Source organism: Aythya ferina (genome assembly GCF_964211825.1).
Source record: "Aythya ferina genome assembly, chromosome: 2".
Lineage (NCBI taxonomy): Eukaryota > Metazoa > Chordata > Aves > Anseriformes > Anatidae > Aythya > Aythya ferina.
The window spans coordinates 76,385,546-76,400,341 of NC_140297.1; the positions used below are offsets into that span (position 1 = coordinate 76,385,546).

Below are 14,796 nucleotides of genomic sequence, written 5' to 3' on the forward strand. Positions count from 1 at the left end.
CAAAAGTAGAGCTACTGATGAATAATTAAAATATTGTATTTCACAATTAAATCGTGTTATAGAACATACTAGTAGAGGAATATATATTTTCGCATTCAATTTGTAATATTTAAAGGATCAAAGGGTATCAAACTTGGATCTGAAATCTTGTGAAAGGACTTTAAAAAATCCAGAAGCTTGTTAGGGAAAATGGATATGTGAGTGCAGTGAATCTCCACAATTACATTTACATTCTATATAATTACAAGAAAAATAAAAGTTACAAAATTGTTCCTAAAAAGTACAAATAAATGAAGCAAAGATCTCTGGCCAACGAAAAAATATGTAGATTTTTAAGTATTGAAGATGATGAAAAAAGACACTCTTGTGCTTCTTGCATCTTAGCTGAATGCAGATATTTGGTAGGAGTATTTTTAGTAACCCTGACCATTTTGTTGAATAAAATAAGTAAACAAATACATAAATCATATTCTCCAAATACTATACCCATGAAAGCACAGACTAATTTATTATTAAAATCCAATATAAAATTACCTTACTTTGTAATTTATCACATAGTTAAAACTAAAAACTAAAAATCAGTGATACTATTGTATGTTGTGCTTGGATTCTACAAACAGTAGTGCACAAATAAACCATTGAGGAAGGCATAATTCTAATGCATATGGACTTTCGTATCATATGTTCATAGTGAGATTTTCAGGTACCTGTATCACAAGATGCACCTATTTTCATCAAGGATTTACTTATTTTATTTATTTATTTATTTTCTGAGAACAAAATAAAACACACAGACTAGGCAATTTTGTGATTTCTGGCTTATATACTAACATTTAGTATGATAATTTTAATGCAGGTTTTCTTAGTTGCCACAGTGACCTTAAATGTAATACTTTCCTTGTCCATACAAATATACGTGCTGTACAGGGATATACTCAAACATAACATGCACATTCCAATTATACAGGAATATGTAGGTATGCATATGTATGCCCTCTATTGGAATGCACATCTTAAACGTGGTAATTGCTGCGTCTGGAGTAGTACAGACAAAAGAATTGTTTTATGCAGAATAGATGTCACTTAGGCTGGCCATGCAGATTGCCTACCTAAAGTTATCTTAGCTTGGCAGCGGGGCTCCAGTGACACTGGCACACTGGGTTGCAATAAAGCTTTCTGCCTGCTTAGCAGATGGCTTTGAATGCAAGCAGCCAAGATACATAGAGCTCTGTGTATTTGTGCAAGCCAAAATTCCCGCATGGTGTATTTGGAGTTGCTCTTTAGCCAGCTTGGATTTAGGTCTGTTTTGTGTTATCAAAGCCATAGTGTCTGAAGCAGTCTGTAGCAGGGCTGGGGGTTTCACTATGCTATTATGATCCTATACAGCCTCAATGGAATTTGTGTTGTTTTCCTTTCTGTGTAAAGAATTTTTAAAAATATAGGCCAGTTGCCTTGCATCAGTGAAGTGCCTCTTGCAATAAACCAGTCTTCTTCCTTTTCTACACCCAGCTGTTTTGTTATGGGGCTCTTGTGGAATGGTAATGTCTCCTGATGAATTTATTGACCATTGTAAATTCCTTACTCAGATTTATCAGTTTAATTCTCCAGACATTTATAACGGGTAAGAGGAGTGGATCAAGCTGTATTATCAAGCTTCCATCCACATTTTCTGGTATTCATACTAAATGTTGGAAAGTGAACTTTCATAAATAACCTGAAAAAATATTTAACTTGGGTGATCTCATACTGTCTCCAGTTCTTTGTGGGTTATGGCTAACCAATATCAAATACTGTCAAATACATTGTCAAATAAAATAAAAAAAAAAAAATCACTGTACCTTTTTGTTGCTGTCTGTCATGTTCCTCATTTCATTCAGGAAAAAAAGTACCCCAGAATGGAAAAAAATATATATATTTTCACAGAGTACCTTTTGGAGCATGAAATTCCTATCATGTTTTGAAGAGAAAGTTGGTTCAGTTGAAGAGAATGGCCCTGAACCCTGTGTAATAGGTCAAGCATGTAGTTCATGTACTGAATATGAATAATTTAAGTTATTTAAGTTTAGCAAGATCTTGAAAGATCTGTCTTTTACACAGAAGAAGGCATTTAGTTTCTGATAATTGACTGAAAGAAAGGAATTCCATGACAATTTGCTAGCTATGGTAGAAGGGTGACTAGAGCTGATAAAACATTTTTTTATGGGCTACTTTAATTAAAATGAGTTATCAACATCTTTTTCAGGTCAGTCATTTTCACCTTAATACTTTATATGTGTAACTGACAGACATTTTGGCAGACTAAAGTACTTCAAATGGGATATGTGTACATAATTATGTAAGCATGATGATTTGTTTTAGAAGGGCTTCTCAAAGATGACTTCATTGTTGAGCCCCTTTGCCAGATCATTTCTCTGCCAGCCTTGGTTTTAGGAAGGTTTACCCTTGTAACTGCTTCCTTACTTACAGAAATAAAAAATGTTAATCTGTCATTTGATTTGTCCTGAAATAGATGATATTCTACTTATCATTTTGGCATGACTGATTTGAACTAATCCTAGAGAAAGAGAGAAAGAAAAGTATTATTGATCCATGTTAATCTCAGTGGGGCCTGATAACCAACACAAAACTAAACATTCTTGTGGGGATTCCTACTTGTGTCAAAGCTCAGAAAGAAATAATGTCACTTTCTGCTATTGTCATTGCAATATTTCAGTAGAAACTGCGCAAGGAGCTTGAGGCATAATAGTATTTTTACTAAACTCAGCTAATAAAACCTCAGGAACCTGAGAAATCTCAGTTCATCAGTTTGATTTATTCTCTGTGGACATATAGTCCATGGGACCAAAGGCTTTTCCTAGTTAGCATCTCCTCTGTTCTCTATCTCTCTGACTTTAGTCACATATTGGTTTATGTTTCTGAACCAAATATAAAATTAAAGGTACGATAAGCAGTTAGAGAGGAAGGGGGTGGAGTGGACTGCAAATTTTGAGGGAAGGAGGTGACAGGAGGATGAAGGGAGACAGAGAAAATATAAAAGCTCTCTTTCTCCCAGCATGAGTGAAGTATGAATGTATGTGTAGAGTTACAGCATCAAAAAAACACCTATATGTATGAGCAGACACATTATGCCGTGTCTTCCCCACTAAACAAACAGCTCCAAAGAACTTGCATCTGTGATATATCACAAGACAAGATATGTTTGGATGAGAGAGGTTAAAGAACATCTCTGATAATATTAGTTATCATCAAAGACATCAGGCTCAACATTTCAGCAGCCTAATTGTTGCCAACATTTCTACTGCCATCAGAGAAAAGATGACAAAGTGTATAATGGGTTTGTTGTGTCAATGTATAAGAAAGAAATCCTCCAAAATGAGAGGGCACCTGTCGTGGTTCCGCTCGAGTAGGCAGCTGAGCTCCACCACAGCCGCTCTCTCACTCCCCCTCCTCAAAGAGGAATGGGGAGAAAATATATGAAAAGGGCTCAAGGGTTGAGATAAGGACGAGAAACTCATGCAATAATTATTGTAACGGGCAAAACAGACTCAGCATAGGGAGATAGTAAGATTTATTGCTCATTACTAACAAGCTAGAGAAGTGAGAAACAAAGGAAAGAAACCAAAAGCACCTTCCCCCCCCATCCACCCTCTTCCACCTCCTCCCCCCGAGCGGCACAGGGGAACGGGGGAATGGGGGTTATGGTCAGCCTACAGCGCTTCTTCTCTGCCGCTCCTTCTCGGTCACTCTCATACCCTGTGCTGTGGGGTCCCACCCACGGGATGCAGTCCTTGATAAACTGATCCAGCGTGGGCTTCCCACAGGCAGCAGCTCTTCCAGAACTGCTCCAGATATGGGTCCATACCACGGGGTCCATCCCTCAGGAGCAAAATGCTCCAACCTGGCTCCCCCACGGGCAGCAGCTCCTGCCAGATCACCTGCTCCTGTGTGGTCTCCTCTCCACGGGCTACAGGTCCGGCCTGGGATCTGCTTGGGCAGGGGTCTTCCACAGGCGGCAGCCTCCGTCGGTGCAGGGCCACCTGCTCCACCGTGGTGTCCTCCAAAGGCTGCAGCGTGGAGCCCTGCTCCACCGTGGTACTCCATGGGCTGCAGGGGGACATCCTGCTTCACCATGGTCCTCACCACAGGCCGCAGGGGACTTCTGCTCTGGCGCCTGGAGCACCTCTCCCCCTCCTTCTACACTGACCTTGGCACCTGCAAGGCTGTTTCTCACTCCCTTGACTCTCCCAGCTGCTGTGTGGCGCAGTGTTTTTTTTCCCTGTCTTAAATATGCTCTCACAGAGGCGTAAAACAACATCGCTTATTGGCTCAGCTCTGGAAAACAATGGGGCCCTTCCCAAACATGGGGCAGCTTCTAGATCTTTCTCACAGAAACCACCCCTATGGCCCCCTGCTACCAAAACCTTGCCACGTAAACCCACTACAGCACCACAGGAGAAATCATGAAAGTGCGGTGTTGAAATTATGGCATGTATACAACGTGAGCTGATATAACAGGGCAGCTGAAGTTAGAGTTGATATTTGCTTGGCAGATAAGAGATGTTTTGAAAGGATGAATAGGTGATGGAAAAGTGAATGGTGTTCTGATTTGAAGAAAGGAATAAAAGTGTCTGCTTCTGTTTTAGCTCTTTGCTAAAAATCTCCTTAGTTCTTTCCTGCATTACAAGCACCCTTTTGTGGTTTAAATAATTCTCTGAGATCACTTTAGCTATGAATAACAAGCTCCTTGAGTATAACTTTTTTGAAAGTCCTCAATATAACATAATTACTGTTTATAAAATTGCTACTCTGCTGTTATAGCTAACAACTAATGAAAGGTTTAAAAAGGATAATTTTTGAGTAATAGGAGAACACAAAGCAGGGGAACATATTGAAATGTAATAATCACAAAAGCATAACCATTGCTATTAATCTCCAGGAGACGTAACTCTTGAGGTGTACATTACTGGAATTAGTAGTTTTGTCCAAAAAGCAGTACCGTATGAGCAATAGACCTTTCAAATTTGGAAATAGCCCCCTTACCCCAAATGATTGAGCCATGCTATATATGTAAACTATACATTTTTTAAATGGATGTCTTGTAGCCTCTTATATTTAAAAGGGGCTGCATATCTGCTTGCTTCTTCATCCTAGTCTCTTAATGACATGTATGTAAATATATATTATGAAAAAAAACATGCATGTACATAAAATGTCAAATCGTAGTCGATTCTGGGTATCTCTTTCCCTGCATGTAACAATAGCTAAGCAATCCTATTGAACCCATTCAAAATATGGCTAAAAAAAATGTGTCAGTCTTCATTTTTAATTGCTTTCCTTTGCGTTCTGTTCTTGTCCCATCTTCCTTGAGTAATTGCAGAGAACAGCCATCATTGCAGAGGCAGTAATAAATCTTTCTTGATCAGCTATTCAAGCCAACATATTATGCTTGTTTCTGCTTTTCTTAAAAACAAAAGCCTACAATGGCACATTAACTTGTTTAATTCAGCAAGGGATGACACAACATATAACTTTTGTTGCAAAATTTAATCTGTTTTGTCTTAACAAAGCTTTCTGTTACAGGGAATTTTAATCATTAGTTCTTTCCAAGCTTAAAATTCATTTGAGAACTGAAATATTTGCAATAATTTTTGTGTTGCCTTGGTATTTTACAAGATGAAATCCATGAATGCTCAGTAGAAGATGCCTTTTTCCTCCCCTGAAGGAGAATGTTTTTTTTTTAACTTTTACTTTTAGGCTTGACTATATTAGATGAACTTTATCTTCTGCTGAACTGTAATGCTTCTTGCAATAAATCACAAGGAGATCAATTCAGAAAAGCCTTAACAGTGCGTATGCACCATACAAATAATCCGCTTAATTCATTAAGTCAGTATATAATAATCCTGATAACCAAAGAGTTTATAAAAATAATCTAGTAGCTCATCTTTCCTTTTTCTAAATGATATTTGCTATCAATATGTGAATGATATTGTAAACTGTATTTTGATCAAGTCACTATCCAAAAGGAATCCTTAACGTTCTTTCAAAATTATGTTTATTTCTGTATTCATAATAGATCCACAACAGCTGTTTGGACTTCACATACCCAAGTCAAACAATTATGAATTTGTGCAGTATGGACTGCATCATATATTCATGTAATAAACTGAGGAATGACCAGACATTGAAACCATATGCTACCACATGGCGGATGGAGAAGGACCTAATATTTGGCATTAGGATAGTACAAACAGTTATAATGTTTTCTTAATTTATAATTCAATGACATTTAGTCCATTTGCACCCATTTTGAATTTCCACAAATCCATTCTGTTCAGTTTCCTTCCTGACTGTCCACCGTTTTAAAATTAAGCAAAGGAAATTTCTCTTTTTTCTCTTCCTCTTTCTTTTTTAATTTTTCCTTTTCTTTTTCTTTCACCACATCATAAGAAAGGTTTTTCTTGTGCTTCTATCTTCATTCTTTCAAAGTGTACAAATTCTCTCTGTATTTTTTTTTCCCTGTCACACACAGAATCTGATAAAGGCCCCAGAACAGAGAACACGTATGTTTTAAAGCAATCAGAGACTTCTAAAAATGACCTTGCTAGTCACTTCTCTGGAAAGGAAACCTTACAAATACATAATTTCCCTACAGTTACAAGAAGCACTCTTTAAAACATAAAATTGCCCAGATTCTAATCTAATTTTTGCTTGTCTAATAAAGAGCTTTATTATATTTGGCAATTGCAAACAGCTAGATGAGGCAGCTGGTGCATAATGGTATACATGCCCTTTTTGTATTGAATTGGCACTGTGCATTGGAATACAAATGTCTTGGCATTACAGAAATAGCTTTTTATATAGGACCAGTTATATTTTAAAGTTACAAGATGTAAAGACCAAGTGCCATATAAGGCAGTTGGTGTGTAATGGCATCCTGTGCAGGACATGAACACTCCATGGCTCCCAAGAGGCAGCTGGTTTATAATGCACAGCTTTAAATGTATTTGGCAATGGTTGCTTCAAGAAATACTATAAGAATATTAAGCTCAAAGATATTTTATTCATCGTTTCTTTAACCTTCATTGGATACAGAGTCGGATAGATATTGTTAGGTCTGACTTGCTATCTCATTAGTATTTTACAAGTTTGAGTGCACTGAAAAGGAATGGGTGATATTTGCCATGTCTGCACATAATTCACATAAATTCAAGGTCTCTTCTCACTTATTAGATGGCAGCCTCTAAGAATCAAAGCAAAATTACAAGAATAAAACAAAAAAATTCCCCCAAGAAAAACACGCACGCACACACACGCAAACAAGACAGGTAAGTTTTCTTTATACAACAGATTATCTATCCTGATTGTATAGCAAATTTAATTTGCTTTATCACAGAATCACAGAATCACAGAATTTCTAGGTTGGAAGAGACCTCAAGATCATCGAGTCCAACCTCTGATCTAACGCTAACAGTCCCCACTAAACCATATCCCTAAGCTCTACATCTAAACGTCTTTTGAAGACTTCCAGGGATGGTGACTCCACCACTTCCCTGGGCAGCCTGTTCCAATGCCTCACAACCCTTTCAGTGAAGAAGTTCTTCCTAACATCTAACCTAAAACTCCCCTGGCTCAACTTTAGCCCATTCCCCCTCGTCCTGTCACCAGGCACGTGGGAGAAAAAACCAACCCCCACCTCGCTACAGCCTCCCTTGAGGTACCTATAGAGAGCGATAAGGTCGCCCCTGAGCCTCCTCTTCTCCAGGCTGAACAAGCCCAGCTCCCTCAGCCGCTCCTCGTAGGACTTGTTCTCCAGGCCCCTCACCAGCTTCGTCGCCCTTCTCTGCACCCACTCAAGCACCTCGATGTCCTTCTTGTAGTGAGGGGCCCAAAACTGAACACAGTACTCGAGGTGCGGCCTCACCAGAGCTGAGTACAGGGGGACGATCACTTCCCTAGCCCTGCTGGTCACACTGTTCCTGATACAAGCCAGGATGCCGTTGGCCTTCTTGGCCACCTGAGCACACTGCTGGCTCATATTCAGCCGACTATCCACCATCACTCCCAGGTCCTTCTTTGCCTGGCAGCTCTCCAACCATTCCTCTCCCAGCCTGTAGCTCTGCTTGGGGTTATTGCGCCCCAGGTGCAGGACCCGGCACTTGGCCTTGTTGAACTTCATGCAGTTGACCTCAGCCCATCGGTGCAGCCTATCCAGATCGTCCTGCAGAGCTTTTCCTCAAGCAGATCGACACACGCACCTAACTTGGTGTCATCTGCAAACTTACTGAGGGTGAACTCAATGCCCTCCTCCAGATCATCGATGAAGGTATTAAAGAGGACCGGCCCCAGCACCGAACCCTGGGGGACACCAGTAGTGACTGGCCTCCAACTGGACTTGGCTCCATTCACCACAACTCTTTGGGCCCGGCTATCCAGCCAGTTTCTAACCCAACGAAGCGTGTGCCAGTCCAAGCCAAGAGCAGCCAGTTTCTTGAGGAGAATGCTGTGGGAGACGGTGTCAAAAGCCATGCTGAAGTCAAGGTAGACCACATCCACAGCCTTTCCCTCATCCACCCAGCGCGTCACTTTGTCATAGAAGGAGATCAGGTTCATCAAGCAGGACCTGCCTTTCATAAACCCATGCTGACTGGGCCTGATCGCCTGCTTGCCCTGCAAGTGCTGCGTGATGACTCTCAGGAGGATCTGCTCCATGAGCTTCCCTGGCACTGAGGTCAAACTGACAGGCCTGTAGTTTCCCGGGTCTGCCCTCCGGCCCTTCTTGTAGATGGGCGTCACATTTGCTAGCCGCCAGTCAACTGGGACCTCCCCCAATCGCCAGGACTGCTGATAAATGATGGACAGTGGCTTGGCCAGCTCCTCTGCCAGTTCTCTCAGTACCCTTGGGTGGATCCCATCCAGCCCCATCGACTTGTGCACATCCAAGTGCCATAGCAGGTCACCAACCAGTTCTTCATGGATAGTTAGGGCCACATCCTGCTCCCCATCCCCTTCCACCAGCTCAGGGTACTGAGTATCCAGAGAACAACCGGTATTGCCGCTAAAGACTGAAGCAAAGAAGGCATTAAGCACCTCCGCCTTTTCCTCATCTCTTGTAACTAAGTTTCCCCCCGCATGCAGTAAAGGATGGAGATTCTCCTTAGTCCTCCTTTTTGTGTTGATGTATTTATAGAAACGTTTTTTGTTCTCTTTAACGGCAGTAGCCAGATTGAGCTCCAGATGAGCTTTGGCCTTCCTAATTTTGTCCCTGCACAGCCTCGCAACATCCTTATAGTTCTCCCTAGTGGCCTGCCCACTTTTCCAAAGCTTATAAACCCTCTTTTTTCTCCTAAGATCAAGCCACAATTCTCTGTTGAGCCAGGTTGGTCTTCTTCCCCGCCAGCTCGTCTTTGGGCACTTGGGGACAGACCGTTCCTGCGCCATTAAGATTTCCCTCTTGAAGAGCGCCCAGCCTTCCTGGACCCCTCTGTCCTTCAGAACCACCTCCCAAGGGACTCCACCAACTAGTGTCCTGAGCAGCTCAAAGTCAGCCCTCTGAAAGTCCAATACAGCGGTTTTACCGGTCCCCTTCCTGGCCTCGCCAAGAATAGTGAACTCCACCATTTCGTGGTCACTCTGCCCAAGACAGCTCCCGACAATCACATCCTCCACCAGTCCTTCTCTGTTTGTGAAGAGAAGGTCTAGCGGGGCACCACCCCTGGTAGGTTCACTAACCAGCTGCGTCAGGAAGCTATCTTCCACGCTCTCCAGAAACCTCCTAGACTGCTTTCTCAGGGCTGTGTTGTGCTTCCAGGATATGTCAGGGATATATCACAGGAATAAGTTGTCATTTTCCCCCTGTTCGACTTAGAAATTAGGTAACACCTACCTTCAAATACAATAAAGTGCAGTGTCTATCATCTCTAAAGGGAGCTTCAAAATTGCCAATTCCAGAAAATGCTTTATTTCCAAAAAAGACAGTGACTGGGAGAAAGAAATTTTGTTTCATGGCAATTACATTTTTGGCAGTGAGCATGAGTTATTCAGGTTTAGTGAATCGAAATTATCAAAGATTGGACAGAGACTGGTATAGAGTCATATATGCCTTAGAGGGAGTATCTTTTGAATGGTGACATCTGAATACAAGTATTGTAGAGACACTTATTGGGTAATACAGTTTAGTGCTTGTCTGAGTTTGATTTGTTTTTAATTATTCTTTTTTCCAATAACATTTGAACAAATGTCATGGTTACCTGAAAGTACCAGTCAGGTAAGCAAAGGCCTAGGTATATCTGCCCAGCTTAATAGATGACTTAATAGATGACTCTGGTATATGCTATGAAAACAATCGAAGTGTAGATAATTCACCCTCAGTAAGTCTGCAGACAACACCAAGTTGGGCAGGATTGTTGATCTGCCTGAGGGTAGGAAGGCCCTGCTTTATTGACCTAGGTATACATGGAAAATTAACAAAAAGGGAAAGATAAACTTTTAGATTTACATTGTAAATTCCATTTGGAGTAAGAAGCCTTAAGGTGATAGTAGGCTAAGTAACAAATTACTTGGAAAAAGAGATGGACTTGTAGTGACAGGACCAATGAGGCCATTGGTGGCTTATGCTGACCAGCTGAGTTATAAAGTGAAAGTACTGAAAACAATAGCTGTGTGAGGGGGAAACATATCCACATATCCAACGTTGTGCAGAAGGCTGAGCCAAAAGCCTATTAAACACAAATGCCAGGTCACCAACCAAGATGTGGACACCTTGACCAGCTGGACTGACTCTCCTTTTTCCCTGAGTCCATCATTCCAATCTCAAATACACAGGAGGTCTTGGTTTTGCTGATTGTGCTCTGTACAGAGAGTGGATGTTAATGTCATAGTGGGTGTTAATGTCATAGAACAGAAGTCACTATCCACCCACTACACCCATCCTGTATAATAAATAAAATCTGAAATCTGAAATTAATGTCACTGGGTGTTGTAGATCTGTTTTTGTGGTTACCTCTTAAGTTTCTCTGTGGCAATAGACAACGTGATGGAGTGACTGAATATGCAAGACTGTGTGATTTTGACTTATTTCTGTTGGCAGAATTGAGTCTAACAGATTTCCTGGCGGTTCTTCATAATTCTAAGCCAGCTGTGATTTACCCCAAAGATAAGAGCTATGAAATCAGTGGGTATTTATATTTATTTTATTTTGACTGACAGAAAGGAGACATGAATGACTTACAGTGAGAATTCATTTGGAGATTTTGAACAAGGCAAAGATAAATGAATAAGATCTGTGACTGTCCAAGCACAGTATAACATGAGAAATGTGTGCTCCATGACTGTGATCCATCATGGGCATGACACTGAGTTCTTCATTTTAGAATTAAATATCTCTGGCATAGTTTTGCTTTTTACCTTTTTCTTATGGTCAAGAAAATGATCCATGAGCTGATAATTTTATGTTCAAGTACAGTGTATTGTGGTCACATGAGAACCACCAGTTCACTTGGTTTTTCAAAGTTCAGAATGAAATAAATCTGATTTTTTTTATTTTAAGAATGTTGGTTTGAAAACAGCTAATGGCTTAATACAGGCATACAGGCTTCTAGCCCCAAACAAACAGCTACATGCATGTAATAGTTGTAATTGTTTTTATATGAATTGGAATTTTCCTGGGGAAATGGGAAAAAAAGATATGTAAGACAGATTACTCCTTTTTTTTTTTTTTTTTTTTTTTTTTTTTTTTACAGACTACAAGAATATATCAATAAGAAAAATATATAAACTGTCCTGTACCTATACATTATAAAGACCAGGATCTTTATTAATTTTTATTAATTTTGCCTTGATGAGTACTAGTGATTACCTACCAAAAATATGATCTGGTCCTTGAAGTATTTGGAGAAAACAAGACACATACCTCCATCAACAGAGTGCCTATGTATGTGTGTGGATATATATGACAAAGTATACATATATATGTTTTCTTGGACAGCATTAAGAACATTGTTGCTGTTGTTCTGGGAATGCTGTTGATAGGATGATGCATAACACAAACACAAATATGTCAAAGTTAAGCGTTTGTTTTTTAGTTGATCCAGTTCTCTGATAATCAGAAATTGGATGTAGATGAGAGAAGGCATTCCATTTAAAGAGAGAGAGAGAGAGAGAGAGAATATTATTTGCTTCCTATGGTGGGATTTGTCAACCCAAATTTTAGTTGTCTGCATCTAAGGTGATCACTTGAGGCTCCCTTTGGAGTTTGTGCAGACAAATAGTGCTGTGGTATGATCCTTCTGATTTTAGCAACTATTTATCTCCAGAAGTCTGAAGGGATGAATTCACACGTAGCTGTCTACACTGCAGACATAGAAAGCTGAATGATATGAATCCCAACAAAAACGTCTAGTATTCAGACAATAAAACAGTTTCTCCAGAGAGTTAACTCTTACATGGAGCAAGGCAAGGAAGGGAAAGGGCAGGGTTATGATGTTACTCATCCCAAAGTATTTAAAATTACAGAAGAAAGGCTTACCTCCACAGGGTAAGTAATTTATTGCCCAAGATCACTTAAGTAAAAAGCAACCCAGCTAAGTCTTATTCCTTATTTCTAAATTGTCTTCTACTTTTCTCAGATAATTTAACATTTCCCACATTGAATATGTAGGAGCAGCACCTGCAGCTGGACTAGTTTTCATGCTAGTCCCTAGAAGTTCAGGAGAGCCCACGCATATGAGAGAAAATCCAGTCAATGCTAATTCCAAGGTCTGAATCCAGTGCAGGTGGAGGACTGTCACTTAGGTATCTTTCCCAGTCAGCATGTATTGATAATTTACCTCAGCCACAAGACCAACCATTTAATCAGGTGATATTGCCTGTGTTTCTTCCCCTCCAAGGCAACTGCTGGAAATAATCGTTGTTTCTTTCACTTCCAAATAAGTTGTTCCTTACTCATGAAGCATGACTAAGTAGAAAAGATTAGATTTAAATAGCTCACAAAATTAGTACATATGTTTTTACTAAATATGGAGAAAAACAGTATTTCCAGATACAGTTGTTTGTTGTTTTCTACTGCAGCAAGCATGGAAAACTAATGACAAACACTAATTGTTCGTTTCTGTATAGAATTTACTGAACACTGTATCATTGCCTGCACATTTTTCACTTTTAAATCTGCAAGTTAGTTTTACAATGGTAAATATATTGTGAATATGACTTTAAGCAGTGTAAACTTGAAAATAGTATCTCTCATAGGTTATGAGAGAAGGTTTGCAATACATTTTAGTACTTTGCCTCCCAAATGATCTAATGCTATCACAGGCAAATACCTTCTCAGCTACCACTGAAGGACAGTTGCCTGTGACAATGGAGGAGTACAGATGCTGACTGCAACATTACACAATCTTTTAAGAAATGCAAGGAGAGTTACATGTAATTGACAAGCAGGGGAAATTTTTTACAAATATTAATTAATGGAATATTGTGATTTTGAGTAGGGAACCAGAGTTTTATAGCTTCTGAAGGTGATGATGTGGGGTTTTAAGCAACAAAATATCTCTAAGACATGTATTTAGATGTCATTTGAGGGTCATTGTCACTAATGGCATAGTGCTATAGACCCCACACAGTAAAGTCTGTAAAATAACCTGAATTTCTGTTAGAATACCTACTTTAAAGACCAGATGTCAGTGAGCTTTATTTGTGAGATCTGATAATAGTGTAAGGAAATGTGAATAATTCTCAGTGATATGTATATGTATATAATTATATGCATGAAAATGCCTTGATTGCAATTATAGATCAAGTATTTGCATGAGGCTTTGGCTGGCCAAATGCCTGGCTTCCCATGCTTGGTTGCTAATTTTTACTGCAAGAAGACTCAAATCAGTCACCATTACCTTCAATATTTCTATTCAGATACTATTCTAATTTTAAACATCCAGATACTATTATAAATTTTTAACATTTCATTTTTTCTTCTGTTCCTGTGCTAAACTTCAACATTATCTAATGTTATTAACAGCATAATTATTTTGGAAGAAAATTTAGAGCTGGTGCTGCACAGTGTGTTTGAAGCTAACTGCTGTTCTGGATGCAGTACACGTGGAGTTGGTGACAGGTCACCTGCTTGCTCTGCAGTGAGTGATTTCTGGATCAAGTAGGAAGTGAGATAGCAACATGAAGCTTTCTGGCACATTTGCTATAACTTGGTATTGAGGCGTGCAGTACTGAAGTACTCATTGCCAAGTGGCACCTGCAGCTAAAGTGGGGCTTATGCTGACTGCTTGAATGAGGGTTGGAACCAAGAAATAATACAGCCTACCAGTGCTGCATATTGTCTGTAAGCACCTATTTCCTCTTTTATCTCAAACCTAGTTAAATGGTTGAAAGTATTTACCACCAGGAGGGGACACTGATTTTCTTGGATAAAGGTTAGAGCATTCATAAATATTTTAGTGTAACCCTATGATTTTTCATAACACCCAGGACTCTATGTTGGTGCATAGTCCTTTGCCTCAGAAAAGGATATCTGCTACCTGAAACAGGATCTCATTACAGAATCCTGATGTTTGAAAAGAAGGTTTTCTCCAAGTAATAATAACAGCTATAGATGTGGTTGTGGTGCTTGAGACTCAACATTAAGTCTCGGACTTGAGATGAGCTGGCTCCCAGCAAGGGTGCCAAGCTCAGGATCCTTCTTGACCTCTGATAAAATAAGCTCTGAAGGGAGTTTAATGAGAGAGAGGCTTTTGGTGACACTTAACTTGACATGTCACATAATTGCTGGTATGGAACTGGAGAGAA

At 39.8% G+C, this 14,796-nt stretch overlaps 1 long non-coding RNA gene across 1 annotated transcript in view; it reads right to left on the bottom strand.

The window, feature by feature from the left end:
* Positions 1-14,796, bottom strand: part of LOC311432904 — a 587,624-nt gene that overhangs the window by 246,923 nt on the left and 325,905 nt on the right. The window contains exon 2 of the long non-coding RNA XR_014690412.1: positions 3,936-4,037. This is a non-coding gene — a long non-coding RNA (uncharacterized lncRNA). The remainder of the gene's footprint in view (positions 1-3,935; positions 4,038-14,796) is intronic.